Source organism: Coregonus lavaretus (assembly GCF_964263955.1).
Source record: "Coregonus lavaretus genome assembly, chromosome: 20".
Taxonomy (NCBI): Eukaryota; Metazoa; Chordata; class Actinopteri; order Salmoniformes; family Salmonidae; genus Coregonus; species Coregonus lavaretus.
The window spans coordinates 42,840,292-42,853,881 of record NC_140007.1 but is presented as its reverse complement, the minus strand read 5'-3'; the positions used below and the strand labels follow the sequence as shown (position 1 = coordinate 42,853,881).

Sequence of the window (13,590 nt, the reverse complement as noted above, 5' to 3'; positions counted from 1 at the left end):
GTCTTTTTTTGTGATTAAAAAATATATATTATTTCTTAAAACTGCATTGCTGGTTAAGGGCTTGTAAGTAGCATTTCACTGTAAGGTCTACACCTGTTGTATTTGGCATGTGACAAATAAACATTTGATTTGATTTTGATTTGATTTGAGGCTGTAAGTACATTGAAATTAAGTTGTTTTCAAGTCGTTGAAACTTTCAACCAAAACCAAACATAGATTGTACGTCAGGCATAGTCATCTTTTCAACTACATTTTGCTAGGTGGGTATAGCCTACCACATCTTCCATCCTCTCAGGCCAGAGGCACGATGTATGAATTAATGGTTGGATCAGAATCACCGTTATAATCATTGGCCATTACAGAGAATTAAGTAAAATCACAAGTCCAAATCCTTATCTCCATCCATGACTAATTTAGGAAAGGGCTGGTTTTAACTAGCTAGCTAGCCACCGGATGACAAAGACAAAAACATTTTTCAGTTGAAGCCAAATCTAAACTGACTTCCATTGACACATTTTTTGGGGTGCACCAGAACCATTCACAGTTGAGCTCACTCAGTTTAGCTCAATGCTGATTGGCTATTATTTTATACTTTTTTTTAATCAAGGGAGGCCAAATGCTCACTAGCTTCCCTTGCATTCAATGCTACGGGCGGCAACAATGTCAAACTAATTGACCAGACAGCATCAGATAGATGGGCTACACCTACAGAGACAGAGGGGTGCAGTTTCGCTCACTCAGATGCTTCCTCCGGTGAGATACATTCAGCCTTTTATGAATTGAAGGAAAATTATGAAACACAGAGAGACAAAATATAATTGTTAATTTTTTGGCCGGTTAATTTTGTGGTGAAGCCTGGCTTCCCTTAGCAGCCATGAATATATGCCACTGGGGGAAATCTGATTATCAACATATTGATGTTATATTTACAATTATATAAAATACAGACACACTTACTCATTCCAGGGTTTTTCTTCATTTTTACTATTTTCTACATTGTAGAATAATAGTGAAGACATCAAAACTATGAAATAACACATATGGAATCATGTAGTAACCCAAAAAGTGTTAAACAAATCAAAATATATTTGAGATTTGAGATTCTTCAAAGTAGCCACCCTTTGCCTTGATGACAGCTTTGCACAGTCTTGGCATTCTCTCAACCAGCTTCATGAGGTAGTCACCTGGAATGCATTTCAATGAACAGGTGTGCCTTGTTAAAAGTTAATTTGTGGAATTTCTTTCCTTCTTAATGCGTTTGAGCCAATCAGTTGTGTTGTGATAAGGTAGGGGTGGTATACAGAAGATAGACCTATTTGGTGAAAGACCAAGTCCATATTATGGCAAGAACAGCTCAAATAAGCAAAGAGAAATGACAGTCCAACATTACTTTAAGACATGAAGGTCAGTCAATCCAGAACATTTCAAGAACTTTTAAAGTTTCTTCAAGTGCAGTCGCAAAAACCATCAAGCGCTATGATGAAACTCTCTCTCACTTTCATCAAGGTCTAACAGAACAGCTGGATAGCAATAAAAACTGTAACATAGAGGCTCAGACTAAATTAGGAAAAACAAAAAGAAATTGAGAAACTTATTCAAGAAAGATCAAGTGTAATGAATTATAAAAATAAAGCAAACTGGATGGAATATGGGGAAAAATGCACCAAATTATTTTAAAATCTTCAACATAGAAATGCTACTAAAAAGAATTTACTAAAACTGGTTACAAATGACGGAGTCACCTATGATTCACCAAATGATATTTTGAAGGAGGATGCAAAGTACTTTAAGCATATGTTTTAGTTTCAGTCGCCTCCATCTCCTCTAACTGAAGCTAATTGTAGGGATTTTTTCTATTAATAATGTGAAATTAACAGCCATACAGAAAGACTCATGTGAAGGTGAAAATTACAGAGGAGGAACTTTTGGATGCAACTAAAGACTTTAAGTCCTGGAAAACTCCAGGGTTGGATGGCATACCAGTCGAAGGTATACCAAACCTTTTTTGATATACTCAGAGGTTATTAGCATGTTTTAACCACTCCTATGTAAATGGTAGATTATCAGACTCTCAAGAAGAAGGTCTGATTTCATTATTACTGAAACAGGACACAACTGGGAAATATAAAGATCCAGTCCATTTACAAAATTGGAGGCCGCTTACACTTCAGTGATGTGATGCAAAAATTCTAGCAAAATGTATTGCGCATAGAATTAAAAAGGTATTGTCGGACATTATTCATTCTAATCAGATAGGTTTTTTACATGGAAGATACATTGGAGATAATATAAGGCACGTACAATAGAACACTATGAAAAATCTGGGAAGCCAGTCCTACTATTCATAGCAGACTTCAAAAAGGCATTTGATAAAGTACGACTGGGGTTTATATATAAATGCCTGGAGCGTTTCAATTTTGGACAATCTCTTATAAATTGGGTTAAAATCGTGTATAGTAACCCTAGGTGTAAAATAGTAAATAATGGCTATTTCTCAGAAAGTTTTAAACTGTCAAGAGGAATGAAACAAGGTTGTCCACTATCGGCATATCTATTTATTGTGGCCATCGAGATGTTAGCTATTAAAATCAGATCCAACAATAATATCAAGGGATTAGAAATCCAGGGCTTAAAAACAAAGGTGTCATTGTACGCTGATGATTCATTTTTTTTTTTTTTTATCCACAACTAGAATCCCTCCACAGCCTCATAGAGGATCTAGATACATTTTCTAACCTCTCTGGATTACAACCAAATTATGATAAATGTACTATATTACGTATTGGATCACTAAAAAATACACAATACATATCCCAAAAGAAATAAATGATCTCACTCCAAAAGTTTTTAGTAGAAAGTTAGTAAAGATGGATAAGATCTTGCTACCATGGAGAGGTAAATACCTGTCAATTTGTGGAAAAATCACCCTGATTAACTCTTTAGTATTATCCCAGTTTACCTATTTACTTATGGTCTTGCCTACGCCTAGCGAACAGTTTTTGAAATTATATGAGAAAAAAATATTCAATTTTATTTGGAACGGCAAGCCAGACAAAATTCAACGGGCCTATTTATATAATGAATAACAATTAGGAGGACAGAAATTATTAAATATTAAAGCATTAGACCTATCACTAAAACCTTCAGTCATACAAAAACTATACTTAAATCCGAACTGGTTCTCTAGCAAACTAGTAAGATTGTCTCACCCAATGTTCAAGAAGGGACATTTTCCCTTTATTCAGATTACAACCCCTCACTTTCAGGTATTTCAAAAGGAAATAATCTCCCAAATATCACTATTTCTAAAACAAGCCATAGAAAGTTGGTTGCAATTTCAATTTAATCCTCCAGAAATGACAGAACAAATATTGCAACAAATATTGTGGTTAAACTCAAATATACTAATTGATTAAAAAAACGTTCTTTTTTGAGAAAATTAAAAAAAAAGGTATAATCTTCGTAAATGATATTATCGGTAGGAATGGTGGAGTTATGTCGCACACACAGCTAACAAAAACATATGGAAATGTCTGCTATACCCAAAATTACAACCAAATAATTGCAGCATTACCGCAAAAATGTGGGGATGGAAGTGGAGGAAAGTGGAAGGAGGAAAAAGTAAGGAACTTGTCTGTCGGCCTTACATTAAAGAACATAATTGGTTAAAGAAAATTGTGATAAATAAAAAAGTTTACCAGTTTCATTTAAGGACCAAAAGATTGACAGCCGTCCCATATAGATTGCAAAATAGTTGGGAAGAGATTTTTGACGTACCGATTCCATGGCATAGTGTTTATGAACTGATACGCAAAACGACGCCGGATTCAAAACTTTGAATTTTTCAATTTAAATTATTATATAAAATTCTTGCTACCAATAGAATGTTATTTGTATGGGGGATACAATCTTCCCAGCTCTGCAGATTTGGCTCTGAAGAGACAGAATCATTAGATCATTTGTTTTGGTACTGTCCATTTGTAGCTTGTTTCTGGACACAGGTCCAGGAATGGCTGAAGGATTGCAATATTTGCATGGAGCTGACCCTGCAGATAGCACTACTGGGTGATCTGAAAAGTCATAGTCAATCGATCAATAATATAATAATCCTTTTAGCAAAGATGTTTATTTTCAATTCACAAACTGTAGAAACTATGAGAATAGAAAGGTTCAGAACTTTTGTAAAACATCACAGTACAGTTGAAAAATATATGGCAAATAGAAATCCAATATGGATGGTGTTAAGAGATAGATGGGAGGTGTTGAATGGATCTGAAGGATGGGACTAATAACAACAACTAATAACAACAAGATAACTAGTGTAAGACATGCTGTGTCCATAATAAGTATATAGGTTATATATTGTGAGCTTTTGTGAAAGAGCACAGTTAGAAAGATATGGCATATAGAAGCATACCAGATGGACATCATGAAAATGATCGGAGGAAGTTCAGGAGTAAAAACAAACAAAATATAATTATTGACTGTGTCCATAAAATGTATATAGTGAGGGAAAAAAGTATTTGATCCCCTGCTGATTTTGTACGTTTGCCCACTGACAAAGACATGATCAGTCTATAATTTTAATGGTAGGTTTATTTGAACAGTGAGAGACAAAATAACAACAAAAAAATCCATAAAAACGCATGTCAAAAATGTTATAAATTGATTTGCATTTTAATGAGGGAAATAAGTATTTGACCCCTCTGCAAAACATGACTTAGTACTTGGTGGAAAAACCCTTGTTGGCAATAACAGAGGTCAGATGTTTCTTGTAGTTGGCCACCAGGTTTGCACACATCTCAGTAGGGATTTTGTTCCACTCCTCTTTGCAGATCTTCTCCAAGTCATTAAGGTTTCGAGGTTGACGTTTGGCAACTCGAACCTTCAGCTCCCTCCACAGATTTTCTATGGGATTAAGGTCTGGAGACTGGCTAGGCCTCTCCAGGACCTTAATGTGCTTCTTCTTGAGCCACTCCTTTGTTGCCTTGGCCGTGTGTTTTGGGTCATTGTCATGCTGGAATACCCATCCACGACCCATTTTCAATGCCCTGGCTGAGGGAAGGAGGTTCTCACCCAAGATTTGACGGTACATGGCCCCGTCCATCGTCCCTTTGATGCTGTGAAGTAGTTGTCCTGTACCCTTAGCAGAAAAGCACCCCCAAAGCATAATGTTTCCACCTCTATGTTTGACGGTGGGGATGGTGTTCTTGGGGTCATAGGCAGCATTCCTCCTCCTCCAAACACGGCGAGTTGAGTTGATGCCAAAGAGCTCGATTTTGGTTGATTTCACCCAGTTCTCCTCTGAATCATTCAGATGTTCATTGGCAAACTTCAGACGGGCCTGTATATGTGCTTTCTTGAGCAGGGGGTCCTTGCGGGCGCTGCAGGATTTCAGTCCTTCAAGGCGTAGTAGGTTACCAATAATTTTCTTGGTGACTGGTCCCAGCTGCCTTGAGCTCATTGACAAGATCCTCCTGTGTAGTTCTGGGCTGATTCCTCACCGTTCTCATGATCATTGCAACTCCACGAGGTGAGATCTTGCATGGAGCCCCAGGCCAAGGGAGATTGACAGTTCTTTTGTGTTTCTTCCATTTGTGAATAATCACACCAACTGTTGTCACCTCCTCAACAAGCTGCTTGGCGATGGACTTGTAGCCCATTCCGGCCTTGTGTAGGTCTACAATCTTGTCCCTGACATCCTTGGAGAGCACTTTGGTCTTGGCCATGGTGGAGAGTTTGGAATCTGATTGATTGATTGCTTCTGTGGACAGGTGTCTTTTATACAGTTAACAAGCTGAGATTAGGAGCACTCCCTTTAAGAGTGTGCTCCTAATCTCAGCTCGTTACCTGTATAAAAGACACCTGGGAGCCAGAAATCCTTCTGATTGAGAGGGGGTCAAATACTTATTTCCCTCATTAAAATGCAAATCAATTTATAACATTTTTGACATGCGTTTTTCTGGATTTTTTTGTTGTTATTCTGTCTCTCACTGTTCAAATAAACCTACCATTAAAATTATAGACTGATCATTTCTTTGTCAGTGGGCAAACGTACAAAATCAGCAGGGGATCAAATACTTTTTTCCCTCACTGTATATGCATGAAGTAGAGGCCTAAGCATTGTTGTTCACTAGTTTACTCCAATTAGGGAGGGGATGGTGGGGTTGGAAAGTAATACAGGGAAATATATATATTTTTAAAGGATATGTATGTATATATATATATGTATGTATGTGTATATATATATGCGAGAGAAAAAAAACACAAAAAACATATGGGGGATTGGAAGTGATGCAGACAATTACATTTATGGAAGTTACAATCTATCTACAATATTAAAGCTGAACTACCCCCTAAAAAAAAAAAAAAAAGTTTAATAGTTTAACTTCCAAGCGAGAAAGTACCAATGTCATCTTTTCAGCCTTATTAATACATTGTAAATATATACTGTTACAGTTGGATATTTGTTTCACATTCAAGATCATGTTTGTTAGAAGTGTATGTATCTACCAAAAGTGTAAATACATACACGGAGTGTACAAAACATTATGAACACCTGCTCTTTCCATGACATAAACTGACCAGATGAAACCTATGATCCCTTACTGATGTCACTTGGGGGGGGGTTCTACTACAGGTTGTAGTCCAGCTCCAGGAGGGATTGTCCCAGAGGAAAAAGGAAGTAGCTGGGGTCAAAGGTCAGACAAAGCAGCTCAGCCAGGCGCTGAAGGTGGAGAGAGAAGCCCAGAGGAGCCTGAGGAGAGAGGTCCAGGTCTGCCAGGAGAACATTGACTCTCTGAACCTGCAGAGCAACAACAGCCTAGTGGCTCTGGAGTAGATACAGACCAGGGTATTACTGACCTCTCTCCTCATTCATAGTCATCTGGAGTACAGACGAGGGTATGACTGACCTCTCTCCTCATTCATAGTCATCTGGAGTACAGACCAGGGTATGACTGACCTCTCTCCTCATTCATAGTCATCTGGAGTACAGACCAGGGTATGACTGACCTCTCTCCTCATTCATAGTCATCTGGAGAACAGACCAGGGTATGACTGACCTCTCACCTCATTCATAGTCATCTGGAGTACAGACCAGGGTATGACTGACCTCTCTCCTCATTCATAGTCATCTGGAGTAGATAAAGACGAGGGTATGACTGACCTCTCTCCTCATTCATAGTCATCTGGAGAACAGACCAGGGTATGACTGGTCTCTCTCCTCATTCATAGTCATCTGGAGTAGATAAAGACCAGGGTATGACTGACCTCTCTCCTCATTCATAGTCATCTGGAGTACAGACCAGGGTATGACTGACCTCTCTCCTCATTCATAGTCATCTGGAGTAATTACAGACCAGGGTATGACTGACCTCTCTCCTCATTCATAGTCATCCTTATCATGCTGTCACCGTATGCAATGGTGTAGTCACCAATGATGTAGTCACCAGTGATGTAGTGATCAATGATGTAGTCATCAGTGATGTAGTCACCAATGATGTAGTGACCAATGATGTAGTCACCAATGATGTAGTCACCAATGATGTAGTCATCAGTGATGTAGTCACCAATGATGTAGTCACCAATGATGTAGTCACCAGTGATGTAGTCACCAATGGAAGGAATATTTTTGAAGCAGGCGTCCTCCATGTGTTTCAAATAATAAACACAGCAATTATACTTTGTTTTATCCAGTTCTTCACTTACAAAATGTACACCCATTACATTCCTTTACTAGGTAACTGAGAGATTTACAATAGACCCCTATTTCCATTGTCTTATGTCAACAGCGCAACTGTTGACATAATTATTGGTGATTAGGTGATCTTGAAGTCACGCAGCTAAATCATTTATTACAAACTAAAAACTGTTAACCAGTTACAATGTACCAATCAAACTCAATATCTCTGTAGCCTATACCCTATAACTAAAGTGTTAACATAGTGTTTTGTGTTTCATGTGTAAGTGTACAACAACTAACATCTTGACACCCGTTTAGTTTAGTTATCCATCTCTTCCATGCCATTCTAAACGGTTGTCTTTCACCTGCTTCCTGCCTTGATATTTACCACTGATTTCATTTGGGGTAACCTCTAGAGGGCAGTCATGTAATGTTATTAGTGTGCCTTTTATGAAATTAAAATGCTTTTGCAGAATGAGACTGGGTTAATAACCCTCTTACTTGGATTCATAGAATAGTGACATTCAGGAGGTCATGAGGTCAATAATGTTGTAGCAGTCTGGTGTAATAGTGGTGCTTTAATTTACAGTTCAGTACTGCTCTAAATGTGCAATATTTACTAAAATAATAAATATGGTAATTTCCCATGCTAATAGAAGCATTTACCCAGGAATGGTGGGCATGACAATTTGCAAACTTTAAAACAGCATGAAATACTGACAGTTTTTGTTTTGTAGATGTCCTCCATGCATTTCAAATAATAAACACAGGAAGTGTACATTGTTTGGCAAAACCACATTTAATTGAACATCTTACAGTATTATATTTAACCTTCAATAAGTACATCCATTAGATAAACATTTAGTGAAAAATTTAGAAAACAAATCTAAATATTTTTTGTCGTGTTCATTTTCAGGACAAGTTTGTCTGTAAAATTGACTCAGTCTTTGTACAAATCCCTCAACATTAGACAACATTCCTCTCTAAATAAAATGATATTATCCCAATTGGGAGTATTGCACAGCGTAAAACCTTGGTTATACTACTTTTTTTTTTCTGTAAAGAACTTGCTGGATAATGTTGACATCTTCCCAGGTCATTTGGTGATTTTGAAGTCACAGCAGAAGCTCTAGTGTATCTTATGGCCTACCTCATATTTCTGTAAACAGTTGGGGATGCAAAAGATTGTAGCGAAACCTGTAGTAAAGTTAACTGATAAAGACTGTGATGGACAATCATCTTGGTTAGCTAAATGGTGCCAGAAATATGATTATCTATTTGTAACCAGCTGTTAAATTTCTCCTCTAGTCAACTAGCCTCTTCAGTTTAACTGGGACATAGTAAATGTGATAACTTCACATTTTGAGGACAGGTAGGCTATAAATCCAATAGTCATTGTATCTCCACAAATTATTTGGGGCCCTGAACAGAAAATTAAATAATATTTATATACACAGTATATATTGTATTTTTTGTTTAGGGTCCCCCCGGAGGTCAGGATCCACAGATAGCATTAATAAGGCTAAATGTTGTCTCAGCCTCATGGCAAAATGTGTAGAATAGCACGATTAGCTATAAAACAGAAATGTTTTCTCTCTACCCCATGGCAAACAAATCTAAATAAAAGAATAAAACATTGTGCCAACTTGGTATGGCTTCAGTTTGGCTTCTGCTCACATGAAGAATGTTGAGCTTCAACCAAGCCTGTACTTTAAGGGATTTGGGGCCGTTTTTGATGTAGACATGCATGTCATCCGAAAAACTGTGGCAGAGGACCCTAAGTCACCTGATTAACATAACTGAGAGGAAGTACGGAGAGGATGACCAGGATGGGGGCCACCACAGGTGACTGAGTGGACCTGCACTCTTCTACAATACTTATTCTCACCTATATGTGAGATAGGAGGGGAAGCAGTTCAGGATAGTTCCTGAAATGTTGTCTTTTCAATGCTTCTGTGATCCATACAGTCCATAGTGAGGTTGTATCTGCTTGTTGATGTCTTTGTCTGCTTCTATGAGCGTGATGTTGATGTCCTTGTCTGCTTCTATGAGCGTGATGTTGATGTCTTTGTCTGCTTCTATGAGCGTGATGTTGATGTCCTTGTCTGCTTCTATGAGCGTGATGTTGATGTCCTTGTCTGCTTCTATGAGCGTGATGTTGATGTCCTTGTAGTGTAAAGTTATCTATTTGAATTTTCCTTCCCATCATTTTGACGATATTTCTCATTTCTGGGGCACCTTGCACAAGCTAATGTTGCATCCTGCACCAGTATCCAGTAATCTGTGTCTCAAGATATTATCAAGTCCCATTTGAAGTTCCATAGTATGGGCTGACAGACGTTGTGGTCCTGAAGTTATACACACGTTTGACTTTCCCCTGGACAGAGCAGAGGGTTCTCACCTACTGATGCTGGTTCCTAATCCTCATCACATGGTCCTTTTCATTTTAGAACAGGCTGTAGGCAGAAGCTGATACACATGTTCCAGTGTGGGTGGAAGCTGATGTATATGATTCATACACTAAGCCACATAATACTCATTGTCAAGGCACAGTGATCCTCTACCCAAAGGTCATATTCTTTGAATGTGCTGTAGAATCCTGTTTTTATACCAACCAGATTCTACAATACCACATTTAACATGTAGTGTTAAAATACACTATAGATGGCTGGACCAGCCAGCCAGTGGACCACAGCTTACAGAATGTTGAGTCCTTGACTGTGATGGTGGCTTGAATCTGGGGAGAGAATTCATTAGTAATTTATCAGTAATTCAATTACGTTCTGGACAATGATTTGTAGAACAATTGCTTGTATCCAGAGTCCTATATTCTTGGATCATATCATTTGTCATAGCATTGATGACTTGATTAAGTAATATATCATATACATTTACTTATAAATATGTTTGAAATTCTTTTAACTCATAAAAACTATTCCATATACATATTTAGAAAATCTTGAAGGTGTGCCTTACCTTTTCCAGTTCCCACAGACAGCATTGATATTTCCTGATTTGGGGATGTCTATCAGATAGAATCAGTAATTAGTCAAACACATTGGGCCAGTATCCCGGACAGAGATTAAGCCCAGTCCTGGACAAAGAAGCACATTCAATGGAGGTCTATTGTTATGATGTTATTATGATGTAATTTCATATGGGTGTGTATAACTAGGTTAAAGTTAGTAAGAAGGAGTGGTTATTGGTGCCACGGAGTCTGAAGCAGGAAATGTCAATCTGTCCAGGGAGGATAGCGGTGTTTATAATAGAACGATGTACGGAGGGAACGTCCTGCTTAGGGCTACGAGGTCATGACATAGAATGGGTAGTGTGCATTGATGATGGCCAGATGTGGTTGAAGAAAAGTGTAACTGAGAGAGTATAAAGGGTTGAGAGATTTATGTGTGGTAGTTGGAATGACATGGGGCAAAGCTATCGCCGTTTGTTATGCCAATGCACGGGCCCGTGATCAAATAAATACTTATATGAACTCCCCACCTAAGTGTCTAAGTATATTCTTGCATCCTCACTTCTAAATACCAGAAACTCATCATAACATCTATTGTCTGGGAAAATGGCCCATTAAATTCAAATTTCACAGCTAAAAAGATGACTTAGTAATACAATGTGATGAAAGATATTCATAGATTTCCAAACATACCTGTGTCAGTATTTGAGGGCCTATAAAAAAGTCAGATGTCCAATATTGTAATAAACATGCCGTGTAACCATGACGTTAACAAACTGTAATCTACACTATGAGAAGTAGAACATGTAGCATTTACAGAGTATACTGAGTATCACAGGCAATGAAAACAATGAAAGGTACAGATAAAACTCCAGAAATCTTACCAAAGTTTTGTTTTGTTCACACTATTTCTCTTCTTCTCACCATTTCTCTTTTTCTCACTATAAATAAACAAACACCAGCTATGGTGGCTATCAGGAAACATATCAGAACACCAGCTATGATTCCAGCTGTGGGAAGTGAGGTTACTCCGCATTCTGAATCCGACCAAGGAGTTCCTGGTTCAATTTCCAAGAATTCACATCTATGTCAAAGACATAAATAGAGGTATGTTTTTTAAAGTTTCTATTTGAGGATAATTATTGTATTTTTATATCTTAACCATTTGAGCTAACTAATCATGTCCACACTTACTCTGTGTGTGGTTGACAATATTTTAATGATCCATTTGAATAAGTATCACCAGGACAGTCAGCACACACAGTATTTGTAGATGTATTTCCTGCACAAATATATGTTGAAATATTAATTACAAATTGTATTCGTCCCCCCCCCCCCCCCCCCCATTTATTTAATTCCATTAACTGTTAATGATTATTCACACTGAAGTTAACAACGTGACTCAATTGAATTATGACAACACAATTAGTATAATGAGTGAGACAGAAGACCAACCTGTGTGGCTGATGTATTGACCAGGTTTACAGCTGCTGTGTCTCTGGGCTGCTCTACAACCATCCTTAGTTGGGTCTAGACAGTAGAACCCCTCCAGTGTCCCACAGACAGTGTCTGATGAAGGTCTACATGGCTGCTTTACCTTCAAACCCAAACCTATGGAGAAAACATGTCACTTGGTATCTGAAGCTAAATGTAAAACCTGTTGTATTTCATTAAAACAACAGCTGATATAGTAAAGTAGCTCAGTGTTTACGCCCAGAACACATAATTCTCACCTGGATGACATGTGGTACAGTTGTTGCATGTTGTTTTACCACTGGGCTCATCAAGGAATGTGGAGTTAATACAGGGCACACAGGAAGGTGTACGTGTAGATTTAGTACAATGACTATATACACGATATCCTGTTGAAACCCCCCCCCCAGAAAATAATTAAATGTTGGTATTGTTATTGTTATTATTATTATTATTATTGTTGTTATTATTATAATTAACCCCTCATAATAATACACAAGGTCCTTACCAGGCCAACACATTATGCAATCTCTATCGCCTAATTTATAGATGGGGCGATCATATGTGAAACAGGGTTCAATGTTTAGAAGTATAGAAGTTATAGGTATCTGCAAATAGAGAAGAAATAAAACATCAGCATCAGCATACATTACATTTAAAGATGACACCAAACCCAAGATACCCTGTTATCTGCAAATTCAGTCAATAAATGTTAGTGAAATGTACGTCTCTCCACCACTTTAATTCTATGTGGTTTCAGTAAAATGTTAACTAAAACTAGTTGGCTAATAACTGATTCATATTTCATAAAGGACATATTTACATTGATCACTTTTTTTTTTTTTTTTTTACATGCCAAGCCACAAAATGTGCTAATCAGAAATGTTTCACTTACAGTCCATATCAAGGTTTCAAACTGTGCCATGGTTCCTCAATCCTCTCCAACTCACTGGAAGACCCACACACTGGATTTGTGAATTTCTTAGGCGTTTTGAAGTATGGAGATGAACTGACCTGTAGAATTAATGTATTTTAATAGATGTCAATATATTCCTTTCAATTTGTAAATTGACATCACTGACAAAAAAAACAAATAAGCGAGTTATCAACTTTGAGAAGTATGAAACAGAATTAGGCATGTAGTTATTAGAGAATGCTGCCATCTTTGACACTTGATACAGCTATGACGGGAAGTGATTTTTGTAGCAGGTTAGGAGAGCATTTTCGCTAACCCTAACTCCATTTCCTAACCTTAACCTAACTCTCCTAACCTGCTGTGTATACCAGTGACTGAAGAAACATGGTCTTCCTCCATTTTTAACCAGCTCATGTTTAAAACAAATACATGTTAAAACACACTGGAGTCTGGCGATACAACTCACCACTATAACTGGGCCTCTGAGTCTGTTTTCTCCCTGTCGTGCTGTCTGTCTATGCATCTCTGCTGTCACTGTCTCTCTGTCTG

At 37.7% G+C, this 13,590-nt stretch overlaps 1 protein-coding gene across 1 annotated transcript in view; it reads right to left on the bottom strand.

The window, feature by feature from the left end:
• The window catches only part of LOC311148022 (tumor necrosis factor receptor superfamily member 14-like), a 216,709-nt gene extending 203,463 nt beyond the window's left edge, over nucleotides 1-13,246 (bottom strand). The window contains exons 1-7 of the transcript XR_014614849.1: nucleotides 13,021-13,246; nucleotides 12,634-12,733; nucleotides 12,386-12,514; nucleotides 12,108-12,263; nucleotides 11,847-11,934; nucleotides 10,661-11,736; nucleotides 8,465-10,421 (exon numbers count right to left, since the gene is read on the bottom strand). The gene's annotated coding sequence lies outside the window, so the exon portion shown is untranslated. Of the gene's footprint in view, nucleotides 10,422-10,660; nucleotides 11,737-11,846; nucleotides 11,935-12,107; nucleotides 12,264-12,385; nucleotides 12,515-12,633; nucleotides 12,734-13,020 lie in introns of the transcript that reaches the window.
• Between the last annotated feature and the right edge of the window lie 344 nt (nucleotides 13,247-13,590).